Source organism: Salvelinus fontinalis, chromosome 9, assembly GCF_029448725.1.
Source record: "Salvelinus fontinalis isolate EN_2023a chromosome 9, ASM2944872v1, whole genome shotgun sequence".
Classification (NCBI taxonomy): domain Eukaryota; kingdom Metazoa; phylum Chordata; class Actinopteri; order Salmoniformes; family Salmonidae; genus Salvelinus; species Salvelinus fontinalis.
In genome coordinates this window covers 11,100,988-11,125,653 of record NC_074673.1, presented here as the reverse complement: position 1 = coordinate 11,125,653, position 24,666 = coordinate 11,100,988, and the positions used below count along the sequence as shown (strand labels likewise).

At 44.2% G+C, this 24,666-nt stretch overlaps 1 long non-coding RNA gene across 3 annotated transcripts in view; it reads right to left on the bottom strand.

Moving 5' to 3' along the window:
- Positions 1 to 24,472, bottom strand: part of LOC129862059 (uncharacterized) — a 33,923-nt gene extending 9,451 nt beyond the window's left edge. The window contains exons 1-3 of one of the 3 annotated variants that reach the window (XR_008760716.1): positions 24,141 to 24,472; positions 21,102 to 21,217; positions 2,434 to 10,752 (exon numbers count right to left, since the gene is read on the bottom strand). This is a non-coding gene — a long non-coding RNA (uncharacterized LOC129862059). Of the gene's footprint in view, positions 1 to 2,433; positions 10,753 to 21,101; positions 21,218 to 24,140 lie in introns of those variants that run through there. The other 2 variants (XR_008760715.1, XR_008760714.1) reach the window with 2 other exon arrangements.
- Between the last annotated feature and the right edge of the window lie 194 nt (positions 24,473 to 24,666).

The window sequence follows — 24,666 nt, the reverse complement described above, 5'->3', positions numbered from 1 at the left end:
TAAAGGACACTGTCAGGAGTTCACCTAGGGGTCATGATAGGGGCTGTACCAAATGTTTGATGTATTATAATAATTAATTGATTATGCTTATGTTGTATTAATAGAAGGGGAGGGGCTATACGACCCCGCCCTCCTTTCATCCAGGTCGCAGTTGTAAATGAGAACTTGTTCTCAACTAGCCTACCTGGTTAAATAAAGGTTACATTAAAATAAATAAATAAACAGTTATAGGGTGATAAACTATAGTGATTGGGGAGACAGCCCTGTGTAGGGTACTGTCTTTTGGATGGGACGTTAAACGGGTGTCCTGACTCTCTGAGGTCATTAAAGATCCCATGGCACTTATCGTAAGAGTAGGGGTGTTAAACCCGGTGTCCTGGCTAAATTCCCAATCTGGCCCTCAAACCATCATGGTCACCTAAGAATCACCAGTTTACAATTGGCTCATTCATCCCTCTCCTCTCCCCTGTAACTATTCCCCAGGTCGTTGCTGCAAATGAGAACGTGTTCTCAGTCAACTTACCTGGTAAAATAATGGTAAAATAAAAACACTGATTTACAAAAAATTTCACATCGTTGGAATAGACAAAAGGAAATGGAATAGACAAAAGGTGGAAATTATAGGCAATTAGCAAGACACCCCCAATAAAGGAGTGGTTCTGCAGGTGGTGACCACAGACCACTTCTCAGTTCCTATGCTTCCTGGCTGATGTTTTGGTCACTTTTGAATGCTGGCGGTGCTTTCACTCAAGTGGTAGCATGAGACAGAGTCGACAACCCACACAAGTGTCTCAGGTAGTGCAGCTCATCCAGGATGGCACATCAATGCGAGCTGTGGCAAGAAGGTTTGCTGTGTCTGTCAGCGTAGTGTCCAGAGCACGGAGGCGCTACCAGGAGACAGGCCAGTACATCAGGAGAAGTGGAAGAGGCCGTAGGAGGGCAACAACCCAGCAGCAGGACAGCTACCTCCGCCTTTGTGCAAGGAGGAGCACTGCCAGAGCCCTGCAAAATGACCTCCAGCAGGCAGAAACAGACTCCATGAGGGTGGTATGAGGGCCTGACGTCCACAGGTGGGGGTTGTGCTTACAGCCCAACACCGTGCAGGACGTTTGGCATTTGCCAGAGAACACCATGACTGACCCACCGCCAAACCGGTCATGCTGGAGGATGTTGCAGGCAGCAGAACGTTCTCCACGGCGTCTCCAGACTCTGTCACGTCTGTCACATGTGCTCATGTGCTCAGTGTGAACCTGCTTTCATCTGTGAAGAGCACAGGGCGCCAGTGGCGAATTTGCCACTCTTGGTGTTCTCTGGCAAATGCCAAACGTCCTGCACGGTGTTGGGCTGTAAGCACAACCCCCACCTGTGGACGTCAGGCCCTCATACCACCCTTATGGAGTCTGTTTCTGACCGTTTGAGCAGACACATGCACATTTGTGGCCTGCTGGAGGTCATTTTGCAGGGCTCTGGCAGTGCTCCTCCTTGCACAAAGGCGGAGGTAGCGGTCCTGCTGCTGGGTTGTTGCCCTCCTTCGGCCTCCTCCACGTCTACTGATGTACTGGCCTGTCTCCTGGTAACACCTCCGTGCTCTGGACACTACGCTGACAGACACAGCAAACCTTCTTGCCACAGCTCGCATTTACATTTTAGTCATTTAGCAGACGCTCTTATCCAGAGCGACTTACAGTAGAGTGCATACATTTTATTACATTTTACATACTGAGACAAGGATATCCCTACCGGCCAAACCCTCCCTAACCCGGACGACGCTATGCCAATTGTGCGTCGCCCCACAGACCTCCCGGTTGCGGCCGGCTGCGACAGAGCCTGGGTGCGAACCCAGAGACTCTGGTGGCACAGCTAGCACTGCGATGCAGTGCCCTAGACCACTGCGCCACCCGGGAGGCTGGTGTGCCATTGATGTGCCATCCTGGATGAGCTGCACTACTTGAGCCACTTGTGTGGGTTGTAGACTCCGTCTCATGCTACCACTAGAGTGAAAGCACCGCCAGCATTCAAAAGTGACCAAAACATCAGCCAGGAAGCATAGGAACTGAGAAGTGGTCGGTGGTCACCACCTGCAGAACCACTCCTTTATTGGGGGTGTCTTGCTAATTGCCTATAATTTCCACCTTTTGTCTATTCCATTTGCACAACAGCATGTGACATTTTTTGTCAATCAGTGTTGCTTCCTATGTGGACAGTTTGATTTCCCAGAAGTGTGATTGACTTGGAGTTACATTGTGTTGTTTAAGTGTTCCCTTTATTTTTTTGAGCAGTGTATATTCATTATAGAGATTTAGTATTGTTCCACAGTTGTTTTCTGGTCTCTCTGCCTCTCATAAAGAGACCCCTCTGAGAAATGTGTGACTCATACAGAACTCTGCAGGGGAGTATAGGAGATAAGAGACTAGTCAAACATTACACAATAAATCAACTTTGGGGAGTGAACATTTATTGCCTAGAACTTATAAAACACTGGAACTATTGCATCTCTCTTGCAAGTTTATATAGCTGTGTATGAATGGGCTTGGTCTGAAAAGCAGAAGGTAATGACGTATGCAGTGACAACACAAGGGCTGGACTTTGGGTTTAATAAAATAACTTGGGACCTTTTATATTTTGCAGAACTTACTCAGAAACATGCATTATGTTCCTGATGTCAACTTCTGTCTGCAATTGCATTAATACAGGTTTTTGAATGATTTAATTAAAGATATTGTCATAATGCTAATTTCACCAATGAGTCAATGATTGACAAGGAACAAGGAAACGAACCCCAACATTTGGCGAGCTTGCCGGGAGTGAGTGTCAACCCCGAGGAGATTCCACACCATGGAGGAGGAGATTCCACACCATGGTGCCAGAGCTCTAAATTAAATAAGGTAAGCAGACACCTATCTAAGTCTGTATTTAAATGGCATTTACTGGTGTGGTTCCCCTCTAACAAGTAAGTGGCACTTCACTCACTCTAAAATATAGACATACACTTTGAATATGACATAGTCAGGTTTTAGTTTGGAGAAATAACGGCTATTGGTGAAATGCATGATGTCAATATATGATGAATGAAATGATTGTTTGAAGAGGTGATTCAGTGATAATTATCCATTATATATTGGGAGGTAATGCAGTGATCATTACTTTTGGTTTTGAAGAGGTGATTCAGTGATAATTATTCATTATATATTGGGAGGTAATGCAGTGATCATTACTTTTGGTTTTGAAGAGGTGATTCAGTGTTAATCATCAATTTTATTTTGGCTAGTAAAGCCGCGACTATTACTGAATACTAGTTATTTTGTATTTTTGTAGAGGTACCCAGTGAATGAGTTGAGTTGGTTATGAATAGTGGTAATTATGTGGGAAATTTACCAAGTGAATGAGTTGAGTTGTTTATGTATAGTGCTTTGTATGTTTCATTGTTTGTTTGTCTGTGGATTATGGCAGGGTTTATTGGGTAATCAAATCAAATCAAGTTTATTTTATATAGCCCTTCGTACATCAGCTAATATCTCGAAGTGCTGTACAGAAACCCAGCCTAAAACCCCAAACAGCAAGCAATGCAGGTGTAGAAGCACGGCGGCTAGGAAAAACTCCCTAGAAAGGCCAAAACCTAGGAAGAAACCTAGAGAGGAACCAGGCTATGAGGGGTGGCCAGTCCTCTTCTGGCTGTGCCGGGTGGAGATTATAACAGAACATGGCCAAGATGTTCAAATGTTCATAAATGACCAGCATGGTCAAATAATAATCAGGAGTAAATGTCAGTTGGCTTTTCATAGCCGATCATTAAGAGTATCTCTACCGCTCCTGCGGTCTCTAGAGAGTTGAAAACAGCAGGTCTGGGACAGGTAGCACGTCCGGTGGACAGGTCAGGGTTCCATAGCCGCAGGCAGAACAGTTGAAACTGGAACAGCAGCAAGGCCAGGTGGACTGGGGACAGCAAGGAGTCATCATGCCCGGTAGTCCTGACGCATGGTCCTAGGTCCTCCGAGAGAGAGAAAGAAAGAGAGAAGGAGAGAATTAGAGAGAGCATACTTAAATTCACACAGGACACCGGATAAGACAGGAGAAGTACTCCAGATATAACCAACTGAACCTAGCCCCCCGACACATAAACTACTGCAGCATAAATACTGGAGGCTGAGACAGGAGGGGTCAGGAGACCCTGTGGCCCCATCCGATGATACCCCCGGACAGGGCCAAACAGGCAGGATATAACCCCACCCACTTTGCCAAAGCACAGCCCCCACACCACTAGAGGGATATCTTCAAACACCAACTTACCATCCTGAGACAAGGCTGAGTATAGCCCACAAAGATCTCCACCACAGCACAAATCAAGGGGGGGCGCCAACCCAACCCAGTAATGGCCCAATGGTGGAAAAACAGTTAGGAGTAGGACAGAAGTTATTTGAATAAAAGGTTGACCGTATTTGTTAGTGACACTTACCTACCATAGGACAGTATTGGAAATGTACAACCCTTAACATACCAGTAAAACTGTTACGAAGAAGTTCTGTAGAAATGTTCATAAAAAGTTATTTTGTGGAAGAAAAGGAGGCACAGCTCCTTGAGGGAGTTTTCCCTCGCCACCCCAATGCACTCTACAAAAAGGAACAGACTGGAAGACCCTAGATATCTGGTCAAGTTGTTTCTACAGGCTCACCACAACCATAGACCCACAACCATGGACTGGAAAAGGATATGGGCCCGCCAGAGCCCCTCGTGACTGGACACACACTCAATGCTGGACCTGTGGGAAGTTGGGGTATGTGAGTTCGCAGTGTGGGGGAAATGGAAAAGGTTACAACAGGGGGAAAGGAAACTTTGGGCCTGGCAGAGGAAGATGAAACTTTGCTAATGACAGAGGACAGCCATGGCCAATGGGAAATTAGAACACTGTCGTGTCTTTGGCTATGCCGGATTAAGTGATATGACATGCTATTCTATAAAATAATTTCTCTGTAATTAATATTACCTGATTAAGCTAATCATGTAAATGTAATTAACTAGAAAGTCGGGGCACAACGAAAGAATGTTTATAGAGCTGTTATCTTCCGAATAAACTCTTAAAGACCTAGTAATCTTTTACATCAATAGCAGTCAATATTAATTTGTCACCTTGTTTCAGTCTCATCTGAACATCGTAGAATTCTTGGTTATCTTCACGAACCCTGGCTAACAAGTTGAATCAGCAATACAAACTTTGGTTTAATTATTTATTTACTAAATACCTAACTAATCACACAGAATTGCATATACACAGACTGGATCATACTTTGATTACTAATTATGTCCTACAAGAAAACGACCCTGGGGGACGGAACCGGTATGACGGCTGGTTACACAAAGAGAGGGGGTTGGGCTTGAATGAAAGCGCGGGAGTACTGAAGAACAAAGGGAGAAGCTACGCTATCGTAAATACAGAATATTATGCATTCTAAATAACCGCCCATTTGGAAAAGGAACATGCAATAAATATTTACTCTGAGCTGCGCCTCAATAGGTTGGTTGTAGATGGAAGGTCGTGTTGCCCAACAGAGATCTTCCTGTCCTCGGAAGAATGTCTCTGGTGGTAAACTGGATACATTGTAGTATTGTCGTTGTGTGTTAGACTGGATCAGTCGTCCCTCCTTTCCTAGCCCATGTTTACAGCGGCCGCTGCTAACTCAACGGCTAGGAGGTATTACTTCTGTAGTGAATAAGAGTTCAAAGTTCATACCATTCGCAACCAAAGCTCACGCTGAGGTTGGCTTAGTTCTGTAGTTGACATCTTAGTCCTTTTAACATGGGACCGTCGTCCTCACGTCCTCGGAACAGGAGGTTACATTTTCATCAAGGGCTTTATATAGTGGTAGGAGAGAGGGCATGTTTCATAGTTTACAACTAATGTCTCTTCACATGGGCGGGCCACTGAGTGAGCAGAGCTTTACCCCTATGAAAACCCAATTCTCTCATTTGGAAGCTAAAATTCCATTTAATCTTTTCGCAAATAGTTTCATATTTAAACATTTAAATTGCACAACAATTCCATGTGAATCTGATAACTATAATGTGTAGACTTTCCAGGATACAGTTTATGTCATCCTATCATTAATAAGAATGTCTCAGATGACAACCAAACTGACATCATATTCATTAAGTACCAATGCATATTTTCAACTGGTTGGATTACCGAAATATGGTTCCTTTTCCCCTGTGCCTCCTTTTCTTCCACAAAATAACTTTTTTATGAACATTTCTACAGAACTTATTCGTAATAGTTTTACTGGTATACTAAGGGTTAGGGATAGGCATTTTCACTTTGGATGAATTGCGTGCCCATAGTGAACTGCCTTCTACTCTGTCCCAGATGCTAATATTTGCATGTTATTATTACTATTGGATAGAAAACACTCTGAAGTTTCTAAAACAATTTGAATTATGTCTGTGAGTATAACAGAACTCATATAGCAGGCAATCTTCCAAACAGGAAGTGGAAATTCTGAGGCTGGTGTTTTTTCTACTCATCGCCTATTCAAATCCCAGGAAGATATGGATTTGTTTGCACTTCCTACGCCTTCCACTAGATGTCAACAGTCAGTAGAACATTGAATGAAGTGTATAATGTGATGTGGGACCGGATGGGAGGTGTTTCAGTCAGTGGTCTGGCAGATTGCCATTTCCTGGTCATGCGCATTTCTCATGATATCGGCTTGCGTTCCATAACTTTTACAGACATGAAGGAATGCTCCGGTTGGAACGTTATTGGATATATATCATAACAATATCCTGAAGATTGATTCTCTACTATGTTTGACCAGTTTATTCGAATTGTAATATAACTTTTTGAAGTTTTCGTCCGATGTTATGCGTCATTTGCGCGAGCGTTTGGATATGTACTAAACGCGCTAGCAAAAGCAGCTATTTGGACATAAATAATTGACATTATCGAACAAAACAACAATTTATTGTCGAACTAGGATTCCTGGGAATGCATTCTGATGAAGATCATCAAAGGTAAGGGAATATTTATGATGTAATTTCGTATCTCTGTTGACTCCAACATGGCGAAGAAATGTTATTTATATTTGAGCGCCGTCTCAGATTATTGCATGGTGTGCTTTTTCCGTAAAGTTTTTTTGAAATCTGACACAGCGGTTGCATTAAGAACAAGTGTATCTTTAATTATATGTAAAACATGTATCTTTCATCAGTGTATGATGAGTATTTCTGTTATTTGACGTGGCCCTCTGCAATTTCTCCAGATATTTTGGAGGCATTTCTGAACATGGCGCCAATGTAAACTAAGATTTTTGGATATAAATATGCACATTATCGAACAAAAAATACATGTATTGTGTAACATGATGTCCTATGAGTGTCATCTGATGAAGATCATCAAAGGTTAGTGATTCATTTTATCTCTATTTCTGTTTTTGTGACTCCTATCTTTGGCTGAGAAAATGGCTGTGTGTTTTTTGAACTTGGTGGTGATCTAACATAATCATATGTTGTGTTTTCGCTGTAAAGCATTTTTTAAATCGGACACGATGGGTAGATTAACAAGATGTTTATCTTTCATTTGCTGTATTGGACTTGTTAATGTGTGAAAGTTACATATTTAAAAAATATATTTTTGAATTTCCCGCGCTGCCTTTTCAGCAGAATGTTGTGGGGGGGTTCCGCTAGCGGAACGTGTGTCCTAGAAAGGTTAACTCTTAATTCCCCCCTTTGAGACTCACCCAGAGTCTCAGACAAAAGTATATTCCTCACCATCTGAGTCATCTTCAAGATAAGCTGATACCACATCAAGACCTGGGTCATTCCAATTATTTAGAGACTCAATTCAACAGTCTGAGTTTGCAGTACCATGATCCCCAAATGTTCAAATGTTCAACAACCCCTACCTGTCCCAGACCTGCTGTTTTCAACTCTTAATGATCGGCTATGAAAAGCCAACTGAGATTTATTCCTGATTATTATTTGACCATGCTTGTCATTTATGAACATTTTGAAAATCTTGGCTCTCTCTAATTTTCTCCTTCTCTCTTTCTTTCTCTCGGAGGACCTGAGCCCTGGGACCATACGTCGGAACTGCCGGGCGTGGTGGCTCCTTGCTGTCCTCAGTCCGCCTGGGCTTGCTGCTGTTACGGTTTCAGCTGTTCTGCCTGCGGTTATGGAACCGCCACCTGTCCCAGACCTGTTGTTTTTCAACTCTTAATGATCGGCTATGAAAGCCAACTGAAAATTATTCATGATTATTATTTGACCATGCTTGTCACTTATGAACATTTTTGAACATCTTGGCATAGTTCTGTTATAATCTCCACCCGGCACAGTCAGAAGAGGACTGGCCACCCCTCATAGCCTGGTTCCTCTCTACGTTTCTTCCTAGGTTTTGGCCTTTCTAGGGAGTTTTTCCTAGCCACCGTGCTTCTACACCTGCATTACTAGCTGTTTGGGGTTTTAGGCTGGGTTTCTGTACAGCACTTCGAGATATTAGCTGATCTACGATGGGTTATATAAAATAAACTTGATTGATTGATTGAACAGTCTTTTTAGCCAAGCACCTTACTATACAGAAAGCAACATCAAAACACAATAACCCTACCAGAAGCGGAACAATCATGGCAGACAGGAACATCATCACTTTACCCAGCATGTTTCCAAATGCACCATTGAAATAGTTTCCAATTTGGTCAAAGATGGTGTTGTCAGCTTTACCCAGAGTACCTTCTAATTTAACCAGGTTACTAATGATGTTTGTCATATTATCAGAGGTGTCACGACTTCCGCCGAAGTCGGTTCCTCTCCTTGTTCGGGGGGCGCTCGGCAGTCGACGGTCTTCTAGCCATCATCGATCCACTTTTCATTTTCCATTTGTTGTGTCTTGTTTTCCTCACACTTGGTTTCAATCCCCTCAATCACTTGTTGTGTATTTAACCCTCTGTTCCCCCCATGTCTTTGTGTGGGATTGTTTATTGTATGCGCACGTTAGACTGGTTGCGCTGGGTTATGTCAACCCGTATTGTATTTCGTGTTCGTTGTGCTGTGTTTTTGGTTCGCCTAAATAAAAGGCTCCGTTTGCGCCCCAATATCTGCTCTCCTGCGCCTGACTCCCATACAGCCATTTACGCATACCTGACAAGAGGAGTCAGGGAGCAGCATGACACAGTAATCATCAGTGTCTATTCCAAGGGTCCTGACGGCCCTCTGTCTTTAGCCAATATGTAATCGAGTGCCATTTCGTGTCTGGTCACTACTGCCTTCAAATTCTGCACATCAAGTGATAACTGAGTAAAACCCTGTACGGTCAGATTAGTAAAAGACTGCATGGAGTAGGTTAGATTGTTAACCCACTTGCCCATTACTACAACTGCACCTGGAAAGATTACTAGGGCTGCCAACTCCACCTGAGACAGCACATGTCCATAAGACTCATTATTTTGAGCCACTGCTCTTTTAGCCCTGCCATTCAATCTGAAACTAATTTGCAGTGAACTGTTCAGCAGCTCAGAAGCAGGTATTGTTGCTGCTGTCAGTTCAGTTTTCCCCAAATAACAACACCCTTTCCATCCCATGGGGAGGAACATGTAGCCATTACCCCCACAGATCCAGAGAGGATCTGGAGGTGTCCCCATGCCTTTGCCTATGTTGGACATGTTCAACATGGTTATCAATTGTTGCCCATCAAGCACATCAAAACTACTGGTATCCGTTTTTAGGCCTGTGTAATAAAGGCAATTAGTGGTGTTTCCTACATCCACATTCCCTGAGCCTCAGATACAAGCAGGGAGAGTTATTGTGGGTTTTACTCCTGTCAACACAACATCTACTACCCGTCAGATACTCCCCCCATTGTACCTATGCATTTAATCAGCTGGGAAATGTTACCTGGTTGTACACTAGGAACCTTCTTCCACCTTGGCCATTTGGTCTCATTGGGCCCACCCTCCTTAAATTATTCAGCTGCATCTGAACTATTACCTGTTGTTTAATTGGATTATCCACTTTCCCATGCTGCTTCCTTCCCCATAGTCACCAACATCGGAATAGTATAATTGCTGTTTCTTTGTCGAACCCTGGTATTGTTCCTTTGCATAAAATGGAGTAATCCACATCCAAAATCATTCTTTCCAATTGGTACTGCCTGGGTTCCCCACAGAGAGACTGTGGAGGTGGGTTTCAGGAAAATCATTACCCGTGTGCCAGATGTGTTCCCCTTCCCCTGTAATCCTATGTATGTCACTGCTTTCACCCATTTATTGTTCACCATATCCCCATTCATAAAGGGTAATGAGTAGGATTTGGAGAGCAATAAATACCCTGCATGTGTGTTTCCATGGTTGCGATTTTCTTGTTTCACAACCATAATGTGTGTGTATGATGGTGACATTGACATCTGATGTCTCTTCAGGTTCTGTGGCTGAACCCTCGGTTGGTTCTTCTGGCCTTTGGTCTCGGCCCTCTGGCTGTGGTCTTCCCCGTTTCTCCTCTGGCCCCTCCTCATCGGTGGATCTCAGCCTCTTTCCTCCTCTGTGTCCTCCAAGCAGGACGGTTGCCAACCTGGGAGAAGCATGCAATGGGAGAGATGGTGCCATCCAGACCTTTCCGCTACCCGGATTGCAGTGCTGCCATGGTCACCTGAAGGGTCCCATCCATCTTGGCTGGTTCTATTTTCTTTTATGGACTCGTAGTTTCACCCAGTCTCCTACGCAGATGGTCAGAGCATCTGGATCCTCCCCTGGGATTGGTTCTGTTGCTTTCCTAGTGTGAGATTTGAGAAAACTGACAATAGATGTTAGTTCTTTCATGTACTCTAGGTGATCACACTGTGTCTCAGTTATGTCTATCTATTGGTCAGTCATAGGTCTCGAACACCTGGTGTGTTCATGGGTTGTCTTGTTAACACCTCATAAGGTGTCCACACAATACCTTTGTTAAAGCTGCTGCGCATTTTCATGAGGACAAGGGGTAATCCCTTTCTTTTCGCTCTACCATGTCTATGAAATCCATAGCAAGGTGGACAAAAAGGTCATTTTGGAGTGGGGAACTTCCCTGGTTGCAGTGGAGTTCCCTTGTTTATGTTATATTATAAACATGTCACACAATGATAAATTAACTGTTTTACGTGCCGATTCAAATTTGGGCAAAACCATTGAGCCGAAATCTTCTCCTCCTCCATATGCTGAGTCTGAGTAGACAGTAAGGGCCTTCCCTTCCCTTCCCTTACAATTCACAAACTGTTTTCAGAGCTAATAAATCTGCCTGTTAGGCTATAAATGTTCTGGTAGGAGCTGTATAACCTCAATATCACCTTCCACATCTATTACAGCAAATTCTACATGTTTCTTCCCTGTGCTTTGATCTATATAAGCAGAACCATCAACGAACAGCACCATGTCAGAGTCAAGCAGAGGTTCATCAAACAAGTCTTTGTCCAGTACACATTCCTGGGCTGTCCCGATGCCCCTGTTCTGTTACTGATGATTTGCTCAGGGAAGCTCCAACAACTTGTCCAGGTTTTCCTAAACAGGAACAGTGATCTCCAGTGTCTATTAGAAATTGTAGGTCATGTCCGTTAACATTAAGAGTAACCATTGGCTCTTCTCTTCCATCATTGAATTCGCACTGGAGCAGGGGAGTCGGGCGCCTTCGTTGTTGATTCTGAGGGAAATAAGAACTGTTGTTGTTCTGATTTCCTGTTGGCCATGGCTGTCCTCTGTCATTAACTTGTCCTCCTTGTCCATAGGGCATAGGTGGCCCCGGGGAAACATTTCCAGCTCCGGGTGAGTGGTACTGTGGCTGAGGAGCATATTGTTGCCATGGTGGGTAGTACACTCCAGGATGTGCATTAGCAAAGTTTCCTCTTCCTCTGCCAGGACTTCTTTAGTAGTTACGTTTGTTTCAATTGTTCTCATGCCGCTTGTTGCTGCTGTTGTGTCATCCACCTCCTTCATCAGAGTCCCCTTGAGGATAAATGTGGTTGCTTCTCCATTTTATTCTGCCAGTGGTATGAGAGGGTAGATCTGTGTAGTCACCTGGGGGTCCTTTGGCATGATTCTCATACGGCGGTGGGCCATGTTTGAGTACTCCTGTTCTGCCTCTGTCCTGACTCATTTCTTTCCTCCCACACTCTATTGTTCTCTCCAGCTTTAGTTTGGTCACGGTAGCCTTGTTCATGAAGATCTGTCCTTCCAGCATCATCATTCCTATAACAGTTTCTGATATGAGGGTACTTTTCTTCATCCCCTTCTTTTTGTCAATTTTTCTTGTCTGAATTATCTCTGTGACGACCCTCCCTCTCTGTCTGCCGTATTCTCTCTCTTTGCTCTTGTTTCCTTATTAGGATGCCGGTGGGCGGAGCCGGGAGGGTCGTCAGCGGCATGGGAAACACCTGGGCCGGGTGTCCCAGGATAAATAGACCTGTTCCACATTCATTGGGAGACTCTCTCCATGCAGACACACTATTGTTTATTTGTATATAGGTTACCTTAGTTAATAAATATATTTTGTTATTCCTTATCTACACGTTGTCTCCCTTTTTGTTACGGGCTTCGAGCCGGTTTGTGACATCTCCTTGACTAAATCCAACCTAGTATTGTTGAATGAACCATCCAGTGGATATCTATTATCTCCTGCCATCTCTGTCCAGACACGAAACTTCTTAAAAGTGAAAGTAAATTCCACAGCGGGAAACTTATTTTGCATATATTCAACAGGCGTGACAGGCTTCATTGCTCTTATCTCCTCATTCTGATTTGACTGCCATGGTGCACCGGTTTTTATTTAGATAGTCTGCGTGTAATGTGTTTTCCAATTTCTATAGGGTTATCCTAAAGTGGGTGTATCTCCTTTCAGTGTGTGTTAAACAACAGGGGGTGATACTGTAATCCTGATTCTACTCTCACTTAGTCCAGGCTATCAAAAATGGTTCTACTAAACTCAAATATATTTCACACATGGGCCTCACAGATACAACCGCATGATAGACTTCAATTCCTAATATTATATCTTAAGGGTGTAGAGTAACAATAATATATTATTCACAAATCTCAACAGAACTCAATTTCCTTGTAATAATTTTACTGGTATACTAAGGGTTGTACATTTCCTATACTGTACTATGGTAGGAAAGTGTCACTAACAAATGTGTTCAACCTTTTATTCAAATAACTTCTGTCCTACTCCCAACGTTATATTCCACCATTTGGGCCATTACCTAATAAAACCCCACCTTTTCCTAAAATATGACAAAACTCCCTTCCTTCTGTTCTCACTTCAATTTAATTTAATTTTATAGTATTCCAACCTAATGCCTTTAATATTACACTGTTCCTTGTCCTCCTCCTTATCAAAAATCCACTTACAACGGCTCTCAGCCCTCAGACCAAATAACCAATCCTCAATTCGCTTATCTCCCCACAAACTAGGCATTTCACTCACACCAAGCACATAAGGACGGACAACAGATTATTCACACTCAAGAAAACACTTGAATGAGTAGGTGTGTCCAAACTTTTGACTGGTACTGCATATAAACTCAGCAAAAAAGAAACATCCTCTCACGGTCAACTACGGTTATTTTCAGCAAACTTAACATGTGTAAATATTTTTATTAACATAACAAGATTCAACAACTGAGACATAAACTGAAGAAGTTCCACAGACATGTGACTAACAGAAATGGAATAATGTGTCCCTGAACAAAGTAGGGGGGGGTCAAAATCAAAAGTAACAGTCAGTATCTGGTGTGGCCACCAGCTGCATTAAGTACTGCAGTGCATCTCCTCCTCGTGGACTGCACCAGATTTGCCAGTTCTTGCTGTGAGATGTTACCCCACTCTTCCACCAAGGCACCTGCAAGTTCCCGGACATTTCTGGGGGGATTGGCCCTAGCTCTCCGATCCAACAGGTCCCAGACTTCTCAATGGGATTGAGATCCGGGCTCTTCGCTGGCCATGGCAGAACACTGACATTCCTGTCTTGCAGGAAATCATGCTCAGAACAAGCAGTATGGCTGGTGGCATCGTCATGCGGAGGTTCATGTCAGGATGAGGCTGCAGGAAGGGTACCACATGAGGGAGGAGGATGTCTTCCCTGTAACGCACAGCGTTGATTGCCTGCAATGACAACAAGCTCAGTCCGATGACGTTGTGACAGACCGCTCCAGACCATGATGGACCCTCCCCCTCAGAATTGATCCCGCTCCAGAGTACAGGCCTCGGTGTAACGCTCATTCCTTTGACGATAAACGCGAATCTGACCATCACGCCTGGTGAGACAAATACGCGAATTGTCAGTGAAGAGCACTTTTTGCCAGTCCTGTCTTGTCCAGCGATGGTGGGTTTGTGCCCATAGGCGACGTTGTTGCCGCTGGTGTCTGGTGAAGACCTGCCTTTCAACAGGCCTGTAAGCCCTCAGTCCAGCCTCTCTCAGCCTATTGCGGACAGTCTGAACACTGATGGAGGGATTGTGTGTTCCTGGTGTAACTCGGGCAGATGTTGTTGCCATCCTGTACCTGTCCCGCAGGTGTGATGTTCGGATGTACCAATGCTGTGCAGGTGTTGATACACGTGGTCTGCCACTGCGAGGACGATCAGCTGTCTATCCTGTCTCCCTGTAGTGCTGTCTTAGGCTTCTCACAGTACTGACATTGCAATTTATTACCCTGGCCACATCTGCAGTCCTCATGCCTCTTTGCAGCATGCATAAGGCACGTTCACGCAGATGAGCAGGGACCCTGGGCATCTTTCTTTTGATGTTTTTGAGAGTCAGTAGAAAGGCCTCTTTAGTGTCCTAAGTTTTTATAACTGTGACCTTAATTGCCTACCGTCTGTAAGCTGTTAGTGTCTTAATGACCGTTCCACAGGAGCATGTTAATTAATAGATTTTTACGAATTATCTTTGAAAGACAGGGTCCTAAAAATGGGACGTTCCTTTTTTTGCTTAGTTTATATGTACATACATTACCATTCAAAAGTTTGGGGTCACTTAGAAATATCCATATATTTGAAAGAAAACAAATATTTTGTCCATTACAATAACATCAACTTGATTAGAAATACAGTGTAGACATTGTTAATGTTATAAATGACTATTGTAGCTGGAAACGGCAGATTTTTTTATGGAATATCTACATAGATTTGGATAGCGTTGTACGAGATCTTCAGTTTCTTGGTAATTTCTCGCATGGAATACCCTTCATTTCTCAGAACAAGAATAGACTGACAAGTTTCAGAAGAAAGATCTTTGTTTCTGGCCATTTTGAGCCTGTAATCGAACCCACAAATGCTGATGCTCCAGATACTCACCTAGTCTAAAGAAGGCCAGTTTCATTGTTTCTTTAATCAAGACAACAGTTTTTAACTGTGCTAACTTAATTGCAAAAGGGTTTTCTAATGATCAATTAGGCTTTTAAAATGATAAACTTGGATTAGCTAACGCAACGTGCCATTGGAACACAGGAGTGATGGTTGCTGATAATTGGCCTCTGTAAGTCTATGTAGATATTCCATTAAAAAAATCTGCTATTTCCAGCTACAATAGTCATTTACAACAGTAACAATGTCTACACTGTATTTCTGATCAATTTGATGTCATTTTAATGGACAAAAAATACGTTTTTCTTTAAAAAAAAAGGAAATTTCTAAGTGACCCCAAACTTTTACATTTTTTATATCTAAAAAAAAAATCACATTTTTTTTTCCTTTCGCTTTGTCATTATGAGGTATTGTGGTTAGATTGATGTAAATTTTTATTTATTGAATCCATTTTAGAATAATGCTGTAAAGTAACAAAATGTGGGAAAAGGGAATATTTTTTTCCCAAGATGTCTCCTGGAATGAAAAACTATGCTTTAGCTCTGACACTTTTCTCCTCACATGTGGAAAGGCGATATAGCCGGATGCAGTGGATTGAGATGCATCCCATGCAAAAAAATATATTTCTAGCTTAAACTGGCAGATTTTGATGGCAATTTTTTGAATGTTACTTAGATTGACGCACCGGTGCGCCACTAGACACTAGGGGGTTAATGTTTAAAATATATAGTTGAAGAGAAGGATCTCTTTGTGATTCAAAACTGACAAGAAGATGAAAGAAAGGGCTTTTCCTTGATGTAAGAATGAGGCGTGAGAGTCGTTGAGGAGAGTGATAATGTATGATGTGTTTTCTCACTACAAAACAACACTGATCTAGAATGGCACAAGGAAGTAGCCTGGAACCAATCATTGGAGCCAACTGTTTCTCATCATTCACTGGCCTCAGTCGAGACACCGCATATCATGATAAGGGTTTGTATTAAAAGAAGATAGACACCCCAATGTGATTTATCTGGGATAAACATAAACTAGAATAGGGCTACCTATGTAGAGCCATCAGACACTGTAATATAAAGTCAACTTCCTCACGAATATTGAGTTATGACCCAGTCTAGTCGCTCTCCTTCTCATTGTAAAAAATAAAATCAATCAACTGTAGAAACAGGATAGGAAGAAGCAGGTTTTTAGGAGTCACACACCAGTTTCAATTGTTTAAGACGTTTGACGATAACAGTGAGGAGACCAAGATCATTTGGGATCTGCCAGTAATCACTCCATTAGTAGACGGTCAGATGTGCCATCAGTATATTTTACTCTACTTGGCACATCTTAAGCAATTCTCCTCAGGAGAGGAAGATGCAGGTGTACCATTAATAAGCCTACACCTGTCATTTCATGCTGAATAACAATGAATGACTCATGACTTATGTTTAACATAAGTTACCAGTTTCTGACTACACAACCACTTCTCTATGGCATGAAGAAGTTCAGGCCAACAGTAGACTGTCGTTGAAGTAAGTACACACTGCTATTATCCAAGTAAGTAGTTAAACATTGGTGTCAACAGTTGCTGCAAAGTAGATTTCCAATTAATCCACTGGATAGTGTGGTGGCATATTTCTGCTTTACCAAATGAGGAGAGTTACATACTACACACCAGTCAGAGTTATACTTAAACTAAATCATTAATAAGCTTTGCAATAACCTTTGACTTTCAACAATTCACTATCTATAATGAACCATTGAGAGTGACTACAGAAAATTACAAAGATCTTTTATAGCAAAGATACACCCCTCTCAACCTACATGACGAACCACAGATCTTAGGAACTCTTCACAAAGGGACTTTTACTTGAGAAAGGAGTATCCCTTAACCAAATAACATTCGCTATAAATTATCGTTCAGTTTGGTCCCTCAGGCGAGGTTCTAATCTCGTTCCTGGTACTTCATAGCACAGAACCATTACCTCATGTTATCTGGAATGCTCTTTAGGTTTTATCACCCAAAGACATCATAAATCTCCTCTGTCAGTGTTATCTCATAGAGGCCCATCCTCAGTGGAACACACACAATACTCTATTCTGTCAAATGTAACAACTATTATAATGTAATACAAGCATTATAACATCATCTTACAAGCATTATAACATCATCTTACAAGCATTATAACATCATCTTGCAATTTTCCATGACAATAGCACAGTAGACTTCTGGCAGAAGTATGTTCTGGCAGAAGTATGTATGGCATCGCTGTTCAGTGTTCTACTTCTAAACATGCAAACCAACCAGAAACATAACAGGAGACCAGCCACGGCATCAGCAGGGTTTTTATTAGAAATGACAAACAAACTGTAACAGTCCTGACCTGTTTTATGTTGTTTTTATGTGTTTATGGTCAGGGCGTTAGTTTTGGGTGGGCAGTCTATGTTATTTGTTTCTATGTTGGTTTTGGTTTGCCTGGTATGGCTCTTGATTAGAGGCAGGTGGTTTGCGTTTTCCTCTAATCAAGAGTCATATTTAGGTAGGGCATTCTCACTGTTTGTTTGTGGGTGATTGTCTCCTGTGATGTCTTTCGTCGTTGTCGATGTGTTTTCACTTACGGGACTGTTTGGCTGTTCGTGTGTTTCGATGTAACGTTCCTGTCCGTGAGTTTACGTTTGTGATGTGAGTTTATGTTCAGGTTCCGTTCTACGTCGTTTTGTTATTTTGTAAGTTTTGAAAGTGTTTGTTTTCGTGTCATCAGTTTTCGTTATAAAAAATAAAGATGGCATATTTCCTTGAACCCGCATTTTGGTCAGAAGATCCTTCTCTCCTCACCTCATCCGAGGATGAGGAAAGCGACAGCCTTAACAGAATCACCCACCATCAAACAGTGACCAAGCGGTATGGGAATGCTCGACGGAGCAACAAGAACTTCTGGACTTGGGAGGAGATCTTGGACGGTAGAGGACCTTGGGCTCAACCAGGGGAATATCGCCGTCCAAAGGAGGAATTGGAAGCAGCGAAGGCTGAGCGGCGCTGGTATGAGGAGGCAGCGCGACGACGCGGTTGGGAGCCCGTGAGTCAGACCAAAAAATTTCTTGGGGGGGGGCACACGAGGAGTGTGGCAAAGCCGGGTAAGATACCCGAGCAAACTCCCCGTGCTTACCGTGGAGGTAGAAGGCGTCGTACTGGTAAGAGACCGTGTTATGCGGTAGAGCGCACGGTGTCCCCAGTACGCGTGCTTAGCCCAGTGCGGGCTATTCCACCTTGCCGCACTGGGAGGGCTAGGTTGGGCATCGAGCCGAGTGCCATGAAGCCGGCCCAACGTATCTGGTCTCCAGTACGTCTCCTCGGGCCGGTGTACATGGCACCAGCCTTACAGGTGGTGTCCCCGGTTCGCCTGCATAGCCCAGTGCGGGCTACTCCACCTCGCCGCACTGGCAGGGCTACAGGGTCCATTCAACCTGGTAGGGTTGGGGAGGCTCGGTGCTCAAGAGCACGTGTCCTCCTTCACGGTCCGGTAGACCCGGTGCCACCTCCATGTACCAGTCCTCCGGTGGCAGCCCCCCGTACCAGGCTGTCTCTCCGGGTTCTCTCTCCTGCTGTTTCCTCCTCTCCAGCGCAGCCGGTGCCTAGACCACGCACCAGGCTGTCTCTCCTTCTCCTCCCTACAGAGCTATCCGTCTCCCCAGCGCCATCTGAGCCATCCGTCTTCCCAGCGCCATCTGAGCCATCCGTCTCCCCAGCGCCATCTGAGCCATCCGTCTCCCCAGCGCCATCTGAGCCATCCGTCTCCCCAGCGCCATCTGAGCCATCCGTCTCCCCAGCGCCATCTGAGTCATCCGTCTGCCAGGAGCCTGCAAAGCCGCCCGTCTGCCATGAGCCTGCAAAGCCGCCCGTCTGCCATGAGCCTACAGAGCCATCCGCCAGACAGGAGCCGCTAGAGCCGTCAGCCAGACAGGAGCCGCTAGAGCCGCCCGCCAGACAGGATCTGCCAGAGCCGCCAACCAGACAGGATCTGCCAGAGCCGCCAACCAGACAGGATCTGCCAGAGCCGCCAACCAGACAGGATCTGCCAGAGCCGCCAACCAGACAGGATCTGCCAGAGCCGCCAGCGAGCCATGAGCAGCCAGAGCCGCCAGCGAGCCATGAGCAGCCAGAGCCGTCAGAGAGCCATGAGCAGCCAGAGCCGTCAGAGAGCCATGAGCAGCCAGAGCCGTCAGAGAGCCATGAGCAGCCAGTGCCGTCAGAGAGCCATGAGCGTCGAGAGCCGTCAGCCTGCCATGAGCGTCGAGAGCCGTCAGCCTGCCATGAGCGTCGAGAGCCGTCAGCCTGCCATGAGTGTCGAGAGCCGTCAGCCTGCCATGAGCGTAGAGAGCCGTCAGTCTGCCATGAGTGTCGAGAGCCGTCAGCCTGCATGGACCTGCCAGAGCCGTCCAGCCAGGACCTGCCAGAGCCGTCCAAACAGGACCTGCCAGAGTCCTTCAGCCGGGATCTGCCCCTTGTCCCGGTGTTGCCCCTTGTCCCGGTGCTGCCCCTTGTCCCGGTGCTGCCCCTTGTCCCGGTGCTGCCCCTTGTCCCGGTGCTGCCCCTTGTCCCGGTGCTGCCCCTTGTCCCGGTGCTGCCCCTTATTCCGGTGCTGGTCCTTATCCTGGTGCTGCCCCTTGTCCCGGTGCTACCCATTGTCCCGGTGCTGCCCCTTGTCCCGGTGCTGCCCCTTGTCCCGGTGCTGCCCCTTATTCCGGTGCTGGTCCTTATCCTGGTGCTGCCCCTTGTTCCGGTGCTGCCCCTTGTCCCGGTGCTACCCCTTGTCCCGGTGCTGCCCCTTGTCCCGGTGCTGGCTGTTTATTTTGGGGAAAGTAGTTTTAGGGTGGTCAGTGGAAGGGGTAGACAGAAGAGGGGAGTGACTATGGTGGTGTGGGGACAGCGTCCTGAGCCGGAACCACCACCGTGGTCAACTGCCCACCCGGACCCTCCCCTGGACTTTGTGCTGGTGCGCCCGGCGTTCGCACCTTGAGGGGGGGGTACTGTAACAGTCCTGACCTGTTTTATGTTGTTTTTATGTGTTTATGGTCAGGGCGTTAGTTTTGGGTGGGCAGTCTATGTTATTTGTTTCTATGTTGGTTTTGGTTTGCCTGGTATGGCTCTTGATTAGAGGCAGGTGGTTTGCGTTTTCCTCTAATCAAGAGTCATATTTAGGTAGGGCATTCTCACTGTTTGTTTGTGGGTGATTGTCTCCTGTGATGTCTTTCGTCGTTGTCGATGTGTTTTCACTTACGGGACTGTTTGGCTGTTCGTGTGTTTCGATGTAACGTTCCTGTCCGTGAGTTTACGTTTGTGATGTGAGTTTATGTTCAGGTTCCGTTCTACGTCGTTTTGTTATTTTGTAAGTTTTGAAAGTGTTTGTTTTCGTGTCATCAGTTTTCGTTATAAAAAATAAAGATGGCATATTTCCTTGAACCCGCATTTTGGTCAGAAGATCCTTCTCTCCTCACCTCATCCGAGGATGAGGAAAGCGACAGCCTTAACACAAACAAAACATTTGAAATTCTAAATTAGAAAAAGATGCCTGGGGAGATACGCCAATTCATACAAAATCGTCAGCAGGCAAGATCTACACAGAATGTTTTCATTGATACCTTCACATCTGCCTAATTCATGGATAAACCTATATGTCTTGTAAGAGTAAGTTGTTTGACCTGAAAGGAATGCCACAGGTACTCTTGACTTCAAACCATTTCTAGAGACAGATATTGAAGCTAGTTTACGCTGCATCTCAAATCACAGTTGCATAACACTTTCCTTTGTACCTTATTCGCTGCTCTGGCCAGTCCTATTGGTCTGGAACTTCTTCAGCAGGTCCTTGGTGGTCATGGGCTTCCGGATCAGGTAGCGGTGCACCGCATCCTCCGTAAGCTGAATGTCACTGTGGAGAGGGAGGATGGAGAGTGGGACAAAAAAACAGGGGGAGGGTGTGTGGTGGAAAGGGGGAGGGAATGAGACAAGAAGAGTATCACCCTCTCACGGGTGATGAAGAGGAGGGTAGAGAAGGAGGGTGCAGCCTGCATGATCTGACCTCTTTTTACCCTGAGTTCCCAGTTGTCCTGAAAGCACCATGCCCATCAGATGCAGGTACCATCAGTCCAGTAAAATAAAAAAGCGAATTATTTCAATTTATGGATCAGCTGTGCCTCGCAAGTGCTACACCAACTGAGCTATTTTGTTATCAAAGCTCAAGTGTTTAAATATAATACGGTCTGAGAAACACTATATTGGCAGGCCAGGCATATAGCCAATATGCTGTGATAATGTATGCCGTAAGGGCTACTGCACAAACCTCATTTCTGCAGAACTGTTCTTATTACGCTAATAAACATTACATTTAAGTAATGTTAAAAATAAATACAAATAAAAATAAATCGGAGCGGTAGTTCGTGGCTTGCTTTTTTACTGCGAAAGTGATCTTTACTCAGAAAAGGTTGGTGACCCCTGCTATAGATAATCTGTCCGGCAGAGAGAGCAAACTGTCAAACAGCTGGTTGTTGCTTGAAGCAGAAAGTAGTTCAAAGTGTTGGTTAAATATTTGCTACGAGCAATTCATTCATGGAATAGTCTACCTCAAAATTCTGACATTTTCTCTAGGCTATTTTGTCCTTGAAAAGTAATTGAAGTTATGGATGCCGATTTATAAATTCTACTGCTCCAATATAATAATTCTGTAATTTCATTTCTGAACAGTTTTTAATGGGATGTAGGCTCTTTCGTTTGTTTAATGCCATTTCAATTGAAGGATGTTGTGCTTGCGGTTATCATAAGCAAGACAAAATTGAATAATGGCTTCAACTTGGTTTTCCATACAAAGTGTTCCATTACAAAGGGAACCCGGTTAATGGTTGCTTCCTCATTTTAAAAACAGGATACTATAACCCCTCAATAACTCTTTAACATCTGAAATGGCGAGACTGACTACTAGCTACCACATGGACTTCATGTGTTTGTGTCGGTAGCTGTGTCTTTCTCCAATAGCGTGCACTGGCCCTCACCAAGTCGTGCATATTAATTGTGTGAATTGTTTTCCGTTGTTTATCAATGTTTTTCCAACTGAAACAATGTGTTTCTCCTGTCTTGAATGAAGGTCATATTTGCCATCGTCCAAAATAAATGTGATTTCTGACTAGAGACTAGGCTCTCAAACATTCGTGTTGTGAAACCCTCCCTATGTTCTCCATCCAGTCAGAAACAGTAAGAAGGATATGCTAAAACGGCTTCTCCAGCAGAAATCCTCGATCACACTTGTAGGCAATGTTGGCTAGCTAAACTCATGGTAGGAACACGTTGTCGGGTCTAACGGTCATCTCGCGCAGAACTGCACATGTGCAGGCCGTCAAATCTTTATACACATTTGGGTGTATAAGGTAGTCATCGTGAATTTGTTAGATTACTTGTTAGATATTACTGCAGTCGGAACTAGAAGCACAAGCATTTCACTGGCATTAACATCTGCTAACCATGTGTATGTGACGAATAAAATTAGATTTGAAATCAAAAAGGACACCTTCAATATAAAGTTGTTTTTGAAAAAAATATATAAAAATGTGTCAGTGTCACTTCCACGAGGTTGGAGTAATAACATGTTCAACTATTTAAGTCACTGGCTCGAATCTAAAGGCCTTTAGATTTTTCTTCTCAAACCCTGGCCTGGTCAGTTTGGTCTGTTTTGCAAGCATTCCTGGAAGTCTCTGGATTTAGCGTCAAACACACCGACAGCGTTATTGCATTTCGGTACACCAGTATTACATTAACTTTCAATGAAACACTGCGTTTGCCTTTTTAATTGAACCTTTATTTAACTAGACAAGTCAGTTAAGAACAAATTCTTATTTACAATGACGGCCTACACCGGCCAAACCCAGACGACACTAAACCAACTGTGCCCTGTCCTATGGGACTCCCAATCACAGCCAGTTGTGATACAGCCTGGATTCGAACTGTAGTGTCTGTAGTGATGCCTCTAGCACTGAGATGCAGTGTCTTGCAGAGGCAGTGCGTTCGGTGTGGTACATATGTTAGATTTATCAAACGAACGTAAACGTCAAACTATATGGTAGATGGCTTGACAGAAATGGTAGCAGAAGGTGAATGTTATACTTGTGTTACATATAGATCCAGATGATACTGAGTAATATTTTGCGTAATGACGCTGTCGGTGTTCGAAGCGTTAGAAATGATGTGGTCCAGTAGCGGAACGAGATTGCATGAAGATGACCTATAACGTAATGACGGAATTGCATGAAGAAGATTTATAGTGTAATGAAATTTGTTCACGATGTAAACAGGCTTTGTGCACACCGGTTGCTTTACACTGTATGTGTTCCGGAAGAAGTCCATTCTTTAATTGGGAGGCAATCTACACAGCTGCAACTCTTCTGGTGGACTAGGTTGAGGTGAGTGGCAGTGTTGAATTTTTTTCTCTACAATTTGTGCTTGTTTTGCAGTATGAGTGATTATTTTTGTTGTGATGGGGAGCAAGACTATGCCCGATGTCTTGCCAACATTTTCAGTGATGCAGATGTGCTTCGCTCTTCCACTAGCTAGTTAGAGTATACTTCCTCAAATTGTTATTTATGATGACGGCCTACCCCGGCCAAATCTGTACAACTGGGACTCCCAAACACGGCCGGATGTGATACAGCCTGGAGTCGAACCAGAGACTGTAGTGTGACGCCTCTTGCACTGAGATGCAGTGCCTTAGACCGCTGCGACACTCGGGGGCCACACTATGATTATACAGCTATTCATTTCATAAAGTTAGAGTTAGTCGTTTTAGTAATGTGTGCATTGACACTGACCTCCATCTGTTGATGCCGACGTTGGCGGAACCAGCAAACCACGGATCCAAAATATAAACACATCGCACAGTGTCCGTGCCATTTAGAGCTTCCTGTAAAGCCGGATTATTGTGTAACCGCAGTCCCTTACGGAACCAATGCACTGAATTCACAACCATGATTTCAAGCTAGTCCATAGTAATACCAAAAATAACAAATTGAATCAAGATAAATCCTAAAATGTCCTAAAATAAATCCTAAAACAGACACGCTTTGAGCCATGTCAACAACAACAAGAAATGTGGAACGGACGGATCCAAAGCACTACTACGTAACCACTTTCTTCTTCTCTCTTCCCCATTGGTCAAAGAGTGAGCGTTTAGCTCAGCGTCGATTGGTTGCTTCGCACGTGTTATATCAGAACGCCACGTTTTCTGAAAGTGGACCTTTCTTATTAAAGCTCAATGCGTGGAACATAGATAGAGGGATCGTTAGATATAAATGTTCAATTCTAATTGTTTTTTGTTGATGTTGTTTTTGGTCTTCT